The 17,773-nt window shown below is 34.4% G+C and overlaps 1 protein-coding gene across 1 annotated transcript in view; it reads left to right on the top strand.

Moving 5' to 3' along the window:
• MGAT4C (MGAT4 family member C) overlaps positions 1-17,773 on the top strand; it is a 406,827-nt gene that overhangs the window by 78,868 nt on the left and 310,186 nt on the right. The window contains exon 2 of the mRNA XM_030478871.1: positions 9,741-9,841. The gene's annotated coding sequence lies outside the window, so the exon portion shown is untranslated. The remainder of the gene's footprint in view (positions 1-9,740; positions 9,842-17,773) is intronic.

The raw sequence follows: 17,773 nt of genomic DNA, 5'->3' as shown, positions 1-17,773 counted from the left end.
ATATTTTGCAGTTTTTTGCAGTCTGGATAGACAGAATGATCTCTACAATAATAGACATGCCAATAAAGAAGAAAGGTACCTTAACGTGGTGTGTTAACCCTGGCTGGAAACCAAATATTCACCAAAGTCACTCCTATCAGTTCCCTTCTCTGCCAGAGAGGGGAAAGGGTCGTGGGTCAAGTTCGGGGGAGATCACTCACTGATTGCTGTCACAGGCAAAACAGACTTGGCTTGAGGAGGTTAGTTTAATTTATTACCAATCAAATCAAGTAGGGCAATGAAAAAAACCCAAACAGCTAAATCTTAAAACACCTCTCACCCCTCCCTTCTTCCTGGGCTGAAATTTACTCATGAAGTCTCTACCTCCTCCTCCCAAGTAGCGCAGTGGGTTAGGGAATGGGGATTGTGGTCAGTTCATCACACGTTGTCTCTTGCTGCTCCTTCCTCCTCAGGGGAGAACCCCTCACACTATTTCCCTGCTCCAGCAAGTCCAGAGACCATTCTTCCTGAGCTTTTTCAACATGAATCCTTCCCAGTTTAAGTTCCTCATGAACCACTCCAATGTGGGTCCCTTCCACAAGTGCAGTCCTTTAGGAACAGACTGCTTCAGCCTGTGTCCCCTGCAGGGTCACCAGTCCTGCAGCAAACTCGCTCCAGTGTGGACTCCTTTCTGCATGGGACCACAGGTTCTGCCAGGAGACTGCTCCAGAGCGGGCTTCTCATGGAGTCACAGCTGCGTTTGGGCACCCGCCTTCTCCAGCTTGAGGTCTTCCATGGGCTGCAGGTAGAGATCTGCTCCACCATAAACATCTATAAAATGATATTCATTATGTCTCATGAATGTAACACAAGCTGGACAGGATCCTTTATATTTAAGAAAGCACTAATTTTAATTTACCAGTTCATTTCTGTTTCTCTGCTAGAATGACATTTAATAGAATATTCATTGTGTTGTGGGCTATCAAATTACCTGATTTTCTTTATATTTGTATTTACTATCTCTTAAGAAACTTCAGAGGTTTTTTAGTGCTCATTTTTGTGCCTCATATAGGTCGCTTGCCCTGAAGTCTCACAGGCCATCTCACACTTTTTTCTTATTGTATTATACAGAAGAACCTAAAGTGTGCAATCACTTGTTCTCTGCTGTGTTTAGGTGTTCTGTAGCTCACAGTTCAGAGAAAATGTGAATATTTATTATATAATATAAATAATATATAAAAATATGTAATACATATTTATTATTTATGTAGAAGACTTTTTTCTCTAAGAAAGATAAACTGTATACATTGAACTGTAACTTCAATTCACCAGAAAGTGCTTCTGCATATAAAAGATCATTTAATTGTCATAATTAATGGCTGCTCATGATTTTATGGCTTCATAAGCACATATCTTTTGTTTAAGGTTTTGTTTATTTCTTTCATTACACTAGGGTATAGATTTCTAGAATAACGAAAATTTTTCAGCATGCTATTTTAGAGATCTATTTCCATTATATATTAATGTTTATGCATAAAGCATCCTGTTTACTTGTCATTGGTTGACAAACAGCTTGTCATGTATGCATGACTGACTTTCTTCTAAGCATATTTAAAATTCCTTATATGAAGATTCTTATATGAATAGATTTCCCCAAGTAACTAAATGAGGCGGGAAAAGCCCTTACTGGTTTTTTTTTTTTTTTTTTTTGATGGCTTAAGTACTACTTTACTGAATTTTGTTTTCTTTTTTTTTTTCTTCCCATCAGTACCTAACAATTGCTAGTTGAAGCTAATTACTTAAGTTGAGTAATATATTTTTCTGCTCTTTAAGTACTTAAGCCTTTCTCATAAGTAATGGTAATATTAAACCAAAAGTTAGCTCCTGGAAAAAAGGACTTAGGCTTTGGAGAGATAATGAATCAGAGAGCAAAAAAACTTCTGAGCTCAAGTTGTTTCTCAGGATTTAGTAATTACTCAAATCAATACGGTGTGAGATGTGTTGTACTGGTGCAGGACTTGAATGTAAAGTATTCTAACTTGAATCAGTTTGTTGTGGATATTTCTCTGAAATAGTTTTGAAGAGTTCATTAGCCCTGCTTTAGCCTGTGCTGCATTAGGTATATGATCATGAAAGAGCTAAAACACCATTAATAACTATAGATGTCTATTAAAAATACTATTGACTTTGAATATGCAGTCTTAACAGGTGCTTTTTACAGGTCTACTAAGCTCCATTCCTCAGTGACTGCAGACCATAAAGAAAATGTGATTTGGCTGACTAAACCAATCCTATTTGTTAGATGTTTTGTTTATACTCCCCTGGTCATACTTTCCAGTCTTCTGGGGTCTGGTGCCATAGAACTCTACATTCATTTTGCTAAAGATGCTTCAAGGCGATGTTTTATTATATCAGCAGATCCCTAGGGGAGATCTTAATCAAATATATTTACAAAAAATATATATTGACTGTGTTAGAGTCATGGATTTTCTTTAAGAATATGTACATTAGTACACGTAATTAAATGTAACAGTTATATTTTGATAGTGTTCACTGTATCTAGTGCAAACAAGTAAAAGACAGGAAACTCACATCGTATTGCCAGACTGCACTAATGTCTGTCTTAAGTGCTTGATGAAGAAGGGATTTTGGTTTTGGTTTTGTATTACAGTGAAGGATCGTAAGAACTTTTTTGAACCCTATGCCCCAGTTCTAAGATTCTTCCAGTGTCATCATTGTTTTAGAATATAAGATCTCAAAGTTTCTGGTTGGGACATGCTTACAAAAGAAGTCAAGCTGTTTAATAAATGTCAGGATACTAATGCACTGGAGGAATCTTATTTATAATCAGATTCAGTCTTTTGCTGTTGTAAATGTAAGTTGTAAAAAAGTTGTAAACCTTTTAGTTATATTAAACCCTATTTCATTATTTATTTAATAAATTACAGTCATTAAATAAATTATATAATTAATCCTAAAATTCTTTATTTTCAGTAAAAAATTTATTATTTTCAGTAATTAATTATTTTCAGTAAGAAATTGTATGTACTTTTAAGGTTAAATTTAAAATTTTCAAAAGACTAAATGTATAGAAACTGAAAAAACATTTTCTATTTGTGTAATTTGAATTTGTTGTTTTGATTTACATCTTTATATAATATTTTAACATAATTTAATTGTCTAATGTAGATAATAATCGAGAGTGTAAATCTAGAGAAAAGTTTCACTTTTGCTGTCTGGCAATTAGTTTGATGTAAGATATGTTATCATTGCTGATGCAACATAGACAACTAATTAACAATGAGATGACCTTTTCTTTCTTTATGCAGTTGTCATTCAGCAGTGCATCTCTAATGAGTATCTTGAGTTCCTGAGAGCCTCTCCTAAAAAAGTATTGTAATTTCCAATGAACATGCTGATGGCTGAAGTAGAACTTTTGATAAATGAATACCTTTTATCAACCTTGCTCTCTGGGACCCATTAGTAAGGGTTTTACATTGTGTGTCGTTTAGTGAGCTTAAGATGTAGATGTACATTGAAATAAAGATCACACTGAAGTCCAAGCTAAATTATAGGAGCACTCCTTTGCATATAAAAGTAATATGATAGAAAAAGGTCACAAGCAAATAAAATGTAGCTCTACATAGTGCTCAGAATGAATGAAGTGTCCATAAAATGCAGTGAATTGACAAAAGTACTCAGCCATTTTCACCTATAAGTATTTTCACCTATAAGTTCACTATAGAGTGAACTATAGTCTGCTTCTTTAAACCCTTTTATCTTAACCACAAAAAAGGAGAGTGTCTACCTATTCTTCAGGGGACTCAGGTTGTTTCGACATGCAAATGTATTTTAATGACAGCATCTTTTGGGGGGAGATTTCAGAGACCTTGACATAACCCTCTTATTTGTGTGAGGCACATAAACATTTTCATACACTTGAGATAACCTACATGGAAATCATACAGATTGGTGTTTTGATGCACAGATATCTATCTGCAAGATTTTTTTGGGGCTACAGTGTTATAGGAAGAGCTGTAAATAATTTGTAAAGAATTCAGAGAAGGATTTTTGCCACTTTTTCTATTGCATGCAAACTGAAAGTACCCTCTTAGGGTCAGAGAGAACTGCATTTAGGAACAGGCTGATGTTCAAAATATAGCGAAAATTGGAGTGCAAAAAGTGACATAACTTTCACGATGGGGAATTAATGGATGAATTAGAAACAGAAAGTTAAATATTGCTTCTAAGGAGTTTTCATGAAACACAAGAAAGGAATCTCTGAGATAAGTGAAGGATAGAAGATAATGCTGACCTGTAACAGAGCTGGGCAGGCAAGTGTATAAAAAAAAGATGGTAAGTGTCAGTGGACAGATGGCAAATGAGTAAAGTGCTCATGCTGCCTTCCATCTTTCCGGAAGAGTTTTGAGGGAGGAGAAGAAGAAAGAAACTGTCTGAGAGGTGAATGATGAAAGATAATTGATACAGATCTTTCCTTAGATGCCTGACACTAATGAGTCTGTAATCGGCTTATTAGACTAAGTTATCTTTTGCTGAAATAAGTAAAGTTAAGCATTTATGTTAATAAGAGATAGAGTATCAGGACAAATTAAAAAGGGAAGAGTCAAAAATAAAATTGCTAGTCAGTTACAAATAGTTTGACCACAAAACATGTATAATTTAGTATTGTGGGACGATTAAATTGTCTCCTTTAACATGATGTATTTCTTACACAAGCACATAATAGTTATATATGAGCACAGACATTAACATAAACTTATGTGAAACATTTCTATTGTTGTAGTAAGCATAAAAGATTATGACTCTTTTTCTCTTTAGCACACATTGCTTGTTTATATGGTTGAGAAACTCTTATGTTGGACATTTGTATTGGTTCTTGAAGGCAAGCATGACAGCATAAACCAAATAAACTACTTCACCAATATATATATCAGAAGATACATATCACCAAAATACTCTTTACTGGGTAGTGCAGAGGGGTGAAGGAAGAGGTTTTTGTTCATTTATTTAAAGATTTGAGAATTTGATTGTTTTTACAAAAAGTGTGGTCTATGTTTATTTCTGCTGTGTTGCTATCTGCCACATCACACATGAACATCAGTAGCTGAAGCTTAAAATAAAACAAGGTAATTAAGCTGTAGCAGTTTAGGATAAGGTTTGATTTGGCTAGGTTTCATCCTTGAAAGGATTTGTTCAAAATATTTTGTGGAGTAGTTGAATTCAGGGTAGTATTTTGACAGGCCTCTTTCTGAAGCAGGTGTATCATAATCTTTACTAATGTTTTATCTGCTCTACTTAGACCTATCACATGTACACTCACTCCCCACTCCCTGCCTTGGTGCATATTTTTACCTATAATTTTCTTAGACTAATTTGACTACATTATTAGAGCACAGCTGAAAATTGTATCTGTAAAATCTGAGTTGTCCTTTCCAGTAGCTGGAACTGCTGGTAGCTACTTATTAGAAATTACAGTTACACATAGCATGTACATATAATAACCTATTTCTAGGTTTGTTTGTACATAGCTCTCGCCTTATAATGTTCACTTTCAGACATTTGACATAAAGGTTAAAAACTGGAGGTTTAGAAACTTATATTTTCCATGATTAGGCCCTTAGAGTCAGCTCTTCACGTAGTCACAGTTTCATTCTTTGGCTTTGTTTTCCTGAAGTTCATTGTCAGTAACATTTGTAACAGGATTTTTCAGATTCTTTTGACACATTAGATAATGACAGAGAACCCACCTCCCACATTACAGCTTTCCATGTCTCCTCGTAACTAAGGTTGTTGGTAGGTCAACAAGAGGAACTGCTTGTTTAAATTAGTTGCAGGTGTGTTTCACATCTGAAGTATTTTATTTTTTTTCCCTTATCACTTAGAACAAGAATATACATTAGGATTTGTCACTAACAGTATCATCTAATGTGAAGAAATATGTGAAAAAGTGTGGGTTTTTTTTCTTTTATAATATAGGTCTGAAAGAATCAAAGCAAATTTTACTTCTTCAGTAAAGAACAGTACAGTACAGTAACATACAGAAATCAAAACCAAGTAGAACCATAATATAAATATTGTTTAAGAGCAGGACCATAGATATGCTGTAACCTCATTGGGCTTGTTTATATAGACAATTATATATACTCCACTGAAGCAATAATCCATTCACTTTAAACCATTTTAGAGCTCAGTTTTTTGAGCTCTTGTATTCTAAGGCACAAGAAAGTTATGAGACCAGGATGCTATGAAGAGTTTTAATTATAACTTTTTTCTTTTTTTTTAACAGAAAATAGGTTTGGCTGCAACATGATATTAATAGTGATTCAAAAATTGCTTATAAAGTTTTCCTAAAGAAAACAAAACCTGAAATTTTTGTAGTATTTTGATTTCAAAAATTGGTTTTATTTTTTATAATGAATTCTTTGGAGACTTGACACAAGAAATTTCATTTGAAGTAAAATTAGTGTTACCAGAAATATACATAGCATAAATATTGCTCTGTCTCTGGATGTTACAGTGTGAGAGCTCAACTTGGGTGACTTGATTACCCAAGTGGAGATTTAACTCATAATGTTCATGTGTAGCCTTAAAAGATTCAGTCTGAGTTTAGAGAGGTTACAAGCATTTCCAACAAAATTGTTTGTTTTGGGGAACTCTCATCTGTAAAAGACTGTGACTCATGCACTGAATTAAAAATGTAGAATAAGTCTTGTGAACGGGATAAATATAAGAGACAGCTGAGTGTTAACGTGCTTGATACGCAGCTGCAAAAGCTAATTTATATAATAGGGGCACTACAGGTTAGGAGTGTAGAAGAAAGGTACCGTAATAGGAAATGTTTGATGGTGTAAGGATATGTTGAGATGTTTTTATTCAAGCCTTTTTCAGTTAATTACTTTAAAAATATGGAATGCATTTTTCCTTTTTTTTTTTTTTTGACAACCGTTTGGATCTGTGCTCATTCTTTTCTGATCAGTGTTGTCATGTTCTTTACCATTTTGTTTCCAATACATTAATTTTGGTTTGTTGTTTAAGACCAAGAGTTATATCTATATTTGCAAAATGCCTATGTTAATTCAGATTTTCATAATACATTTTGTACTTTGTATTTGAATGATGATCAGCATGATGTTATATTTTTATTTTACTGCTCTCCTTTCCATTTAATTTTATCTGATATCATTGAAAGTCATAGATAGAATATGCTTAACTCCCAAATCTATAGTGAACTCCTGGCATTCAGCAGGTTTCTCTTTGGCTTTGAAAGCAAGTGTGTTTATAGAGTAGAATTTATAATAGAACACATTTGTTTACATTTGTTAAATGAGTATTTATCAAATGTTTTTTTCAAACCTGGAATATGTTTACTGCAATATCTTTGGGTCAGTATTAATAACGGTGCCATATGTCTGTGTATTTCTGAACCAGGTGGCTGTCAATCATGTATAGTGGGGTCCAGATGAGCAGGGATTCAGTAACAGCAACAAAAAAATCTCTTGTAATGTGCACATAACACATCCCTGTTTTCTTTTTCCTTGACTTGTTCAGTTCCAAATACCATTTGAGTATCAAATACCTCTTCTTAGATGATCATTCAGTACTAGATAAATACATATTTTTAAATATATGGTTGAAAGTCAGATGTTACTGAACAAAGAACATCAATAATAACATAATCCTTTCTGCAGTGCCAGTTAAGTCGCTAGTACTGTACATCTCTTGCAAGAATACACAGACTAGTAGGTGCTGTATCATTTATTTCTCTAAGCATCCATAGGATTATAGAATCATAGAATGGTTAGGGTTGGAAAGGACCTTAAGATCATCTATTTTCAACCCACCCTGCTATGAGCAGGGACACCTCACCCTAGACCATGTCACCCAAGGCTCTTCCTTTTCTTGTGGGAATTTGTTCCTAAATTACGTAGGTAGTTTTATATTTCCCACAATCTAAAGAAGAGTATAATAAAACACTAAGCACAGACATACCTAGACAATAATGGTTGTTGATAATTTATCATGGTATTCGGGAGTGCTCGCTATATATCTTCTATGGGACCAAATATCAAACATGCAGGCTGAGCAAGAGACATAACAGAACTACTGAAACTTAACATACCATATATGTTGCTTTATTAAATGTGTAGTGATATTTCTGTGAATGCTTCTGTCTGTTGTGTGTAGTGTATAAATTATTAGTCCCAACAGGGGATAAGAACTTGGAGGAATTCAAGTTAAAAGAAATCTTCCTCGTTTCCTGTGAGAACCTATGAGAAATCCAAATCCAAAGTACATGAAGCACTCTAGATTTATACATTATCTCTTAACCTTCTTTTACAAGCTCTGAGCCATGTTTTCTAAAGTTGCCTCTTGATATGTAAAGCAAAAATCTTCATCTAGACTTAAATGTCAGTCTAGAGCACTCTCCTACCAAATAGGAATTTCATACATTTTGTTATATTGTTCTCCTAATTAGATTTTGATCTCTTATTTGGCTGATATATTTTTGGCTTGTTAAAAAAAACAAAACAAAACAAAAAAGTCTAAGTCAAAAATAAAGGGACATTTCCTCTAGAAATTCTTTTTAAATAAGAAGTTTTTATATACATTTGGAAGTATATTTTCTTATCTATTACAAAAGTTTGCCAGCATAAAGAGTTCCCTAAAGGAAAATGAAAATTAGTTGTATCCTATCACTGGAGGTAGCAGTCTGAGATCTAATATTTCAGCTAAATATTTTTTCTTGATTTGAGCTGATAGAAAATAAATATATTTCTTCATGAATGGCCTGTCATCTCCTGGACAGTTGAATATTTATGCATTATGCCCCCATTTTTCAATCCAGATAGTTTTCAAACTCTGCAGGTTAGAAAACATCTATTAAACGGAAGAAAGTGGTGCTTCATGTCTTCTGTATGACAGTATCTATGGTATGCTCACATAACATATTTAACTTCATGCACCATGGTTTATTGGAAAGGCTACTATTAATAGACGAGAAACAATTAAAAGCAACTTAGTTCATAACTTTCTGTGATTTCTGTGTATCATCTGAGTCTTTCTTTGCTATGGTGCAGAGTATTTTCTCCCCAAACAATATTTCAAATTTCATTTCTTTTTTTAGAAACAAAATAAAAAGAACAATTTACCAAGAACGAAATAGATGATCTTTAAAGGCTCCTTCCAATCCAAACCATTCATAATTCAGTATGATAATTCTATCATTCTCTTATCATTCTAAATGGACTGTGTATAAGTGTCAGTCACCTAGACAGTTCATCACATAAATGAGAAACAAAAAATAATATATACCCATGATTCTGCTGTATTCTAGTTTGTAAAATGGATCATTCAAATTTTGTCTTGCACTTTTACAGCTTTAATCTTTATATGCATATGGAAATGTCACTGTTCCACTGAAACGATGAGGAAAATGTGTATGAATTCTTCCAGAACAGCCACCACATGTAAGGAATTAAAATTCATTGGTTCTGCCACCAGAATATCCCTTTACTCTCTGAACAGTTTTTCGCTTCATGAATTACTTATTCACAGTGTGTAGATCAAACCATGTTATCACTAGGAAAGAGAATGTTAACCTGACCGAGTCTGGTTGTTTTGTACACAATAAATAATTTTGTGAAGTGAACTAATAGGTAAAAAGAGACAGAAAAAAAAAAAAAAAAGAGAAAAAAGAAGGTATTCTGAAAGATTTACATGGATTTCTTTTTTCTCTATAGGCTCTTTTTAGTGAAGCAGATGTAGCTTGGATTTCATCGTGTGACCTTGACACTTACTGTTAAGCCCTTCAGATATCTGTTTGATTTGGAAAGGTTAAAAGGTAAGTGAAATTTTAAACGTTAAATCGATCCACTTTAAGAAAACAGAAACCTCTATATTTAGTAGCCATTGTTATCAATATTATGTATTAAAACATCTGACTTCTGCAAAGGGAGGGGCTCTTTGTAATCTGTTTCCAAACATATTGCTTTATTTTTTTTGTGGTAGTTTCTTAGTTAGAAGTTAAAAAAAATCCACAGGAAATAGATAAGTGGAATTTTTCTCTATATGACTTGGTATCATTAACACAAGAATTCAAGTTTTGAAATCTACTAGATGTGACAACATGGTAAATGAAAAGTGGGGTTCTCTGTAAAACTCTTAAAAAACCTGCTTCATCTGTGGATTTACAAATAAGGCAAATGTAGTCCCTTGATTTGTTTGTTTGCTTGCTTGGATTTTGTTTGTTTGTTTTTTTGTTTCTAAAGCAGTAAATAAAGACTAGCCAACCTTAATTGAAATAATCAACTGATATAGAAAGAGTTAAATATGCACAAGGCTGATAAAGCTGTCATCTCAGGGCTTGGTCATTTATATGACACTGGGTGTCTTGTGAAATAAGCCTCATTAAAGCCAGGTTCATCAAGTATACTGATTTTGCTAGACAGATTAGAGAAAGAAGAGCTATGTAATCAGTCCTTTTCACCAAACATAATATGTAAAATGCTTGCTTAAAACATTAATATAAATCAAGAGAATTTAAATGAATGCTATATTAATCAACATTGCTTTTATCCCTCGAAAAAGCCATTTTTCATCCTTTACATATTTGTGGGTCAGATACCGCCTTAAGGAGAAAGAAAGTTCATGAATAACTTAAAAATCACCGGTTTTGTCTCTAATAAGAGCAATAAGAAAAACTTTCAGGGATAGTTATATTTAATGTATTCCAAGTAGTATTGTTTATTAAAAGAAGACTTTTCTCTTGTACTGGGGTCCCCAGTACGAGAAAGACATGGAGACTTTAGAGTCCAGAAGGTAGCCATGAAAATGATCAGAGGACTGGATCACTTCTCCTGTGAAGAAAGGTTGAGATAGTTGGGGTCATTCAGGCTGGAGAACAGCCTTAAGAAAGACGTTATTGCGGCCTTTCAATATATAAAGGCGGGTTATGAGTAAGATATAAAAAGACTTTTTACCAAGGCCTGCAGTAATAGGACAAGGGCCAATGATTTTACATTGAAAGAGAGTATGTTTAGATTGCACATAGGGAAGAATTTTTTTTTATGATGAGGGTGGTGGGACTCTGGAACAGGTTTCCCAGAGAAGCTGTGGATTCCCCACCCCTAGAAATGTTCAAGGTCAAGTTGGACAAGGCTTTGAGAAACCTGGTCTGGTGGAAGGTGTCCCTGTCCATGGGAGATAGGTTGGACTAGATGATCTCTGTATGTCCCTTTCAAGCCAAACCATTCATTCTAGTGTTCTACTGTGTGTCTGTGTGTATGAAAACACTTGGAAAACATTATCTTTATACAGAATTCACAAATCCTGATAGAAATTTTACCCTTGATTATACAAAAAAAGGTTGACTGACTCATAAAAAACTATGTAAGCTGCTATTTATAAAATATTTTATCACATTGTTTTGAAGAAAAATTCTTTTCCTGAAATGCCGTATCAATATTATGAACACCCCTCTATCTTCTATTATTCTTATGATTGACTTCGCTATGCCATTAATAATCATATAATCACAGAATGGTTAGGTTTGGAAAGGCCCTAAAGTTCATCTATTTCCAACCCTCCTGCCATGGGCAGGGACACCTCACCCTAGACCATGTCGCCCAAGTCTCTGTCCAACCCTGATCACGGCCAGAGATGGAGCATTCACAACTTCTTTGGGCAACCTGTTCCAGTGCCTCACCACCCTCACAGTAAAGAACTTCTTCCTTATATTTATCCTGAACTTCACCTGTGTAAGTTTAAAACCATTACCCTTTGTGCTATTGCTACAGTCCCTGATGAGGATCCCCTCTCCAGCATCCTTGTAGGCCCCCTTCACATATATTGGAAGGCTGCTGTGAGGTCTCCACGCAGCCTTCTCTTCTCCAGGCTGAACGGCCCCAACTTTCTCAGCCTGTCTTACAGGAGGTGCTCCATCCCCCTTATTATTCTCATGGCCCTCCTCTGGACTTGCTCCAACAGCTCCATGTCCTTCTTATGTTGAGGACACCAGAACACCACACAGTACTCCAAGTGGGGTTCTTACGAGAGCAGAGTAGAGGGGCAGGATCACCTCTTTTGACCTGCTGGTCACGCTTCTTTTGATGCAGCCCAGAATACAGTTGGCTTTCTGGGCTGCGAGCGCACACTGGAGCTAGCTCATGTTCAGTTTCTCAACAACCAACACCCCCAAGTTCTTCTCCACAGGGCTGCTCTGAATCACTTCTCTGCCCAACCTGTAGCTGTGCCTGGGATTGCCTCAACCCAGGTGTAGGACCTTGCACTTGGCTTTCTTGAACTTCATGAGGTTGGTATTGGCCCACCTCACAAGCGTGTCTAGGTCCCTCTGTCTTGAATGTCTTTTTCCACTAGCTCACAATGACATCAAAGATCTGTTTTAATCTTTTTATTTTCCTGTTAACTTCCTTCTACCATTATCCTCATTTCATATCTGCTTAAACCTCTTCTGTTGATCTTTTCATTATTGACATAGAAAAATAAAATTTCAATTCATAACACTAGTAAAATAAATTGTTGAAAACTTTGTTTTTCCTAGGAAAATTATATCTGTCTTGTCATGACTTAAAGATGTGTCATTCATGTGTTGCCTCTTCAAACATTCTACCAACCAGTCGTTATACTTACATTAAGTTGAAATTTGAAACCTTGTCAGTATTGTGAAAACATGCAAATCTATAGAATAAATAACTTTAGAAATAAGATGCAGCCATTCTGAGCAATCACAGTGTGAAAAATTTGCTAAGTGGATGTTCTAAGAATTGCTATCTTAAAGGGAATTTTAACAGTTTCTGCTTGGGGATTGGTGTGTAATTCTAGTTAAAGGAAAAGAGAACTGGATATTTCAGTGGAATGAAATTAATTATTACACAAGACCCGTATTCATTCAGTCCATTATAAGTATCAGTATTAAAAAAATTACATAGTTCTCTGTCAAACTGCAATATACTTCATAGAAACAGAGTTCAGGGAATGTGACTAAACAGACTTCTGTCTCAATCTCATAAGAGTGAAAATCATCATAATGAAAGCCTAAAACCTAGAATAATAGTAACACTAATTGTGCATTATTATTAGTGTTAAGAAATTGAAAGTGGAGAAAAGTTTCTGGAGGAAAAAAGATATTATCCCTACTTTACCAAATTATTAAGATATTGGAACCGCAGACCTAGTATCATGATGATGTTGGGGTTTTTTTTTTTAATCCAGATTACTGTCAATTAATTATTGGGGGATTTTTTTATTACTTTTCTATCTATCTTTTTGAAGCACGTGTTAATAGATCCTGACAAAACTGAGCCTAATAAGAAGCTAATAAGAGTCCGAAGTCATTATGCACATTTATGCTCCAGATAAATAGAACAAGTCAAAACTTGAAAAATAATTTATTGAATGAAAAGAAGTTAAGGATTACTTAGGAACCTAACATTCATTTAGTGTTAGTAAGAATTATCATCAGTTATTCCACCTCTAGTATTTGTGGTAATCAATACCGGTAATTTTTTAAGAAGGTTATGAAGACATGTTTCTGTTCTGTATTCCCTTTCCAAAGCCTTTGCTATCCATTAGTAGTAGCCATTCTTAAGATAAACCTGTTCGCAAATAGATTCTTCTTTTTTTTTAATTTAAATGTTTTTTTTCCAATAGTTGAATTAATGTCACTGTTAGAAATCTGCTGACACTCAGTTGTTTCTACGCTGTTGAATTTCACTTGCACTTGATTTAAGATTAGTTTATGTATAAAAAAGAAAAAAAAATAATTCAACAGAGAAAACAATTTCCCTAAAATATTTGTCAGTATAGGAATATTTTGGCAATATCAGTCTGTTACTTATTTGTCAGGAACATAAGACATACTTTTTGAAGTGGTAAATTTGCTATTCAGTCTTCACGCGTTACAAAACTAATTCCAATTCATGCTCTCTCTGGTCACAACAAGAAACATGACAAATCTTTATTATCTTTAGCTTCAAGTCATTCAGTTTCTCTAGTCTTTGACTATACATGATCTGCATTATCTATCTTCCAGTTTTATATTACACTGCATTTTGAATAAAATTATATTATCTGATGCATCTAATGTAAAAATAGAATATAAATATATGGTATAACATAAAGGCATATTTTTTTGTTTGTGGGAGTTAAATCCTTAATGAAGTGGATTTGGCATATGAAATGACTTTCTGGTTTCTATTTTGATAGGCTTGTATATATAGCTCCTAATAAAATCACCAACACCTATATCCATCTAATATTGCATACACCAGAGAGAAAGATATATAAAGTTGAAATGTGCAACATATTTTAGTTGGTTGGCCATAAACTCTCTGATGCATTTCAGGAGGTGAAAATGGTGTTTCTTGGTGTATTTCAGGAATAAATCCTTTATATCTGATTAAAATGCAGATGAGCATCATAAACTATTGTAATTTGAAAGGGTTGATCTCCTGATGCAATTTTCTTCCATCTGCTTCAGGTGCAAAGCTTAGAGGAAATTTGCTAAAATTACTGAATGCAATTTGGGTTCAGATGCAATCCCCCAACCTGGAAGTCCCTATGTGAAAGAAAGCTCCTTTTTAATACTTCTGCCATTTCTGTTACTTCAAAAATCCTGCAACTTTATAATAAAATCCTTGTTAGTTATGAGAAATTATGGAACTGCTAGTCCAAATCTGCAGGAGAACAAATGAAAAATCTGACTCTGAGGTTAGGATCTAATCTCATATTTAAAATTTTAGAATACAGATATTACTGATCCAGTAATTTATAGTCCTTAGGTGGTTTACTTAATACACAAACAAATATATAACAAGCAAGAAGTCAGTATAAGAACTTATAAGTTCTTAGGTGGTTTACTTAATACACAAACAAATATATAACAAGCAAGAAGTCAGTCATTTTATTTCTTTGTGCTTTGCAGACCTTCTCTAGATTTTATCGACTGGTGGCTAAGATCTTGTATTATGGAATTACATTACAAGACTTTTTTAGCAAAGGGAAAGGATTCCAAACTCTCTTAACATTGTTATAAGGACCTAAGAGTAACTTGTAGAGACTTTATCATATTAGAACAATCAATAAATGTGAACTTTGGCATACCAACACCTATAAACTAGTAGAAGGGGCCAAATTTCTTGGAGTAATGGTCACTAACCAGAAGAGACTAGGTGGTGGAAAATCATATTACTAGAAGTGTGTGAGAAAGAAAAATGTTATCCAAAAGGTCATTTCCTATTTAACAGATGCTGAATAAGAAGAACAATAGTTACCTTTTTATTTTTTTAATGTCTTTTTTACTTGGTAGGAAGAATAAGAAAACTGCCCTTTTAGTAAAATATTGTACACAGTATCTGCAAAACAAATGGTCTGCTTTGAAATCTGACATGAAATGCAGGGATCAGCAGTGGTTTGACATTGAGAAATTAAGCTCAGTTCTTTAGTGGCAGGAAACTGTACTCAATGAGCAGTGAAATATATATACAACATTCAGCTTGTAAAGAACAATATTACTTTGTAAAATGGTTGCCTGTCAACAGGAGCTTTCTTTATAACTTTTGTTATTGGAAAAGTCATTGAATATTCCATTCACTCTCTTTTCAGTTGACTTTTTGATAGCCTGAATGTCATCATATTGTAAACTGATTTCCCAAAAGTGTTCTTTTTTAAAGAACTTCTGGAAAAGTGCAAATCTGCAACTTTTTTTTTTTTTCCTATGACCACTGGGGTTACATGGTCATGTTTATGTCCTGAGCATAGTGTCCATGTAGATCACTACATACTTGAAAACTAGAATGTTGCCTCTCAGGCTGCTGGACTAAAAAGGTAATTAATATGGAAGAACTGATAATAGATACAGACAGTAACAGAAACATTCTTAAAGGTGAAAGAAATTAAATATTAAGTGGTCCTAGAAACTTGATTTTTCAGAGTGCATTACCCAGTGAGTATGTGTACTTTATATAGATACTTTTATTACTACAGATAATAACTAAAACCTGATACCTCTTCAAGAGGAGAAAACATCAAGAGAAAACATCTATGTAGAATTAAAACCAAAGATCTAGAAGTATAAGATGATTATATCTAGAAAGTATATGATGATTATCTTTTTTCTCCTTTAAAAAGGTAAAGAATAGGGTAGGGCTGATAATTTCTGGGACTATAAGGAAATAACCTGATCTTCCTAGTATTTAACTGTTACATATAAATGAAAATTGGCAGTTTGTTTTTTTGTTGGGTTTTTTGTTCCCTCTTCTTGTTATCAGTGACAACAGTTGCAGGTTACATACATCTAAAAGCAACAGCATACTAATTGTTTTAAAATGCCCTTTTTTTTTTTTTAATTTCAATATATGATTTGCATTCATATGAAGTATAAATCCAACCTATACATACACACACACATATACATGTACATACATATATATACATCTATAAAACCCAAAAATCATCTGATTGCAGAGTGGTGATATATCCGAGCAAATCTAACAACACACTAGAGATACCAGTACTTTTTCTGTACTTCCTTTTGTATTCTCAGCTGTATGTTACTTCTGGGTCTGTTGCAACACAACGTACTCATCTGACCTCTTCACAAATTAATTCAACTTAGTAAGTTCAGATCATACCATAGGGAAAAAAAAATAAATCTCAGGGGGCACTCTAATGCCACAAGTGAGGTGGTAAAAACACATGGCAGGAGTTGGGGAGGGAGAGGGAAAATGGAATGCAATGGCCATTAATGACAAAAATTTTAACACTGGAATACACCACAAATAAGGAGTTTTTTCCAACTTTTTTTTAAACAACAGCTCGTTCCAAGGTTTGGTTAAGTGGCCTTTAGCTTTCCTGAAATTCTAGCCATTCTAAAATTCTAAGAACAAGTTACGTTTTTACAATTTGCCCTGGGTTCAGCAGTAGCAGTTATTTTTCTCCTTCTTAGTAGGTTCTGCAGTGCTCTGTTTTCGACTTTAGTGTGGGAACAGTGCTGATAACACTGATGTTTTTAGTTGTTGCTAAGTAATGTTTACTCCTATCAAGGACTTTCTCAGTCTCATGCTCTGCCAGGCAGGAGGGGAAGCCGGGAGGAAGCAGAGACAGGACACCTGACCCAAACTAGCCAAAGGGGTATTCCATACCACAGTACATCATGCCCAGCATATAAACTGGGAGGAGTTACCAGAAAGGTCCAGATCACTGCTTGGGTCAGGCTGGGTATCGGTCGGCGGGTGGTGAGCAATTGTGTTCTCTCCCCTTGTTTTTTTCCTTGTCATTAGTATTATTGGTGGTAGCAGTAGTGGTTTTGTTTTATACCTTAGCTACTGGATTGTTCTTATCTCAACCTGTGGGAGTTACATTCTTCCAATTCTCCCCCCCCATCCCTCCGGGAAAGGGGGGAAATGAAGGTGGGGAGTGAGTGAGGGGAGTGAGTGAGTGGCTGTGTGGTTCTGAGTTACTGGCTGGGCTTAAATTGTTGTGGCTTAAACCACGACACAATTTTATATCATGACTATTGTTCAAGTCATGACTGTTTTTACAAAAAAAAAAAAAACCCAAAAAAAAAAACCCAAAACAAAAACCGCAGAAACCTTAATTGTTTTAATTTTTCTAGTAATGTATAAATTTCTTCAGGTGCTATGGGAATATGTTACTGGTTCAGAATAGCTAATAATGTATTCACTTTTTCTCTAGATAAATATATTAATAGAAATTCCTGTCTCACATGAGAATTATACCACAGTTTTGATGACTT

This window comes from Strigops habroptila, chromosome 3, assembly GCF_004027225.2.
Source record: "Strigops habroptila isolate Jane chromosome 3, bStrHab1.2.pri, whole genome shotgun sequence".
Classification (NCBI taxonomy): Eukaryota; Metazoa; Chordata; class Aves; order Psittaciformes; family Psittacidae; genus Strigops; species Strigops habroptila.
Note: the sequence above shows the minus strand (reverse complement) of the source record. Positions and strands in the feature narration are given on the sequence as shown.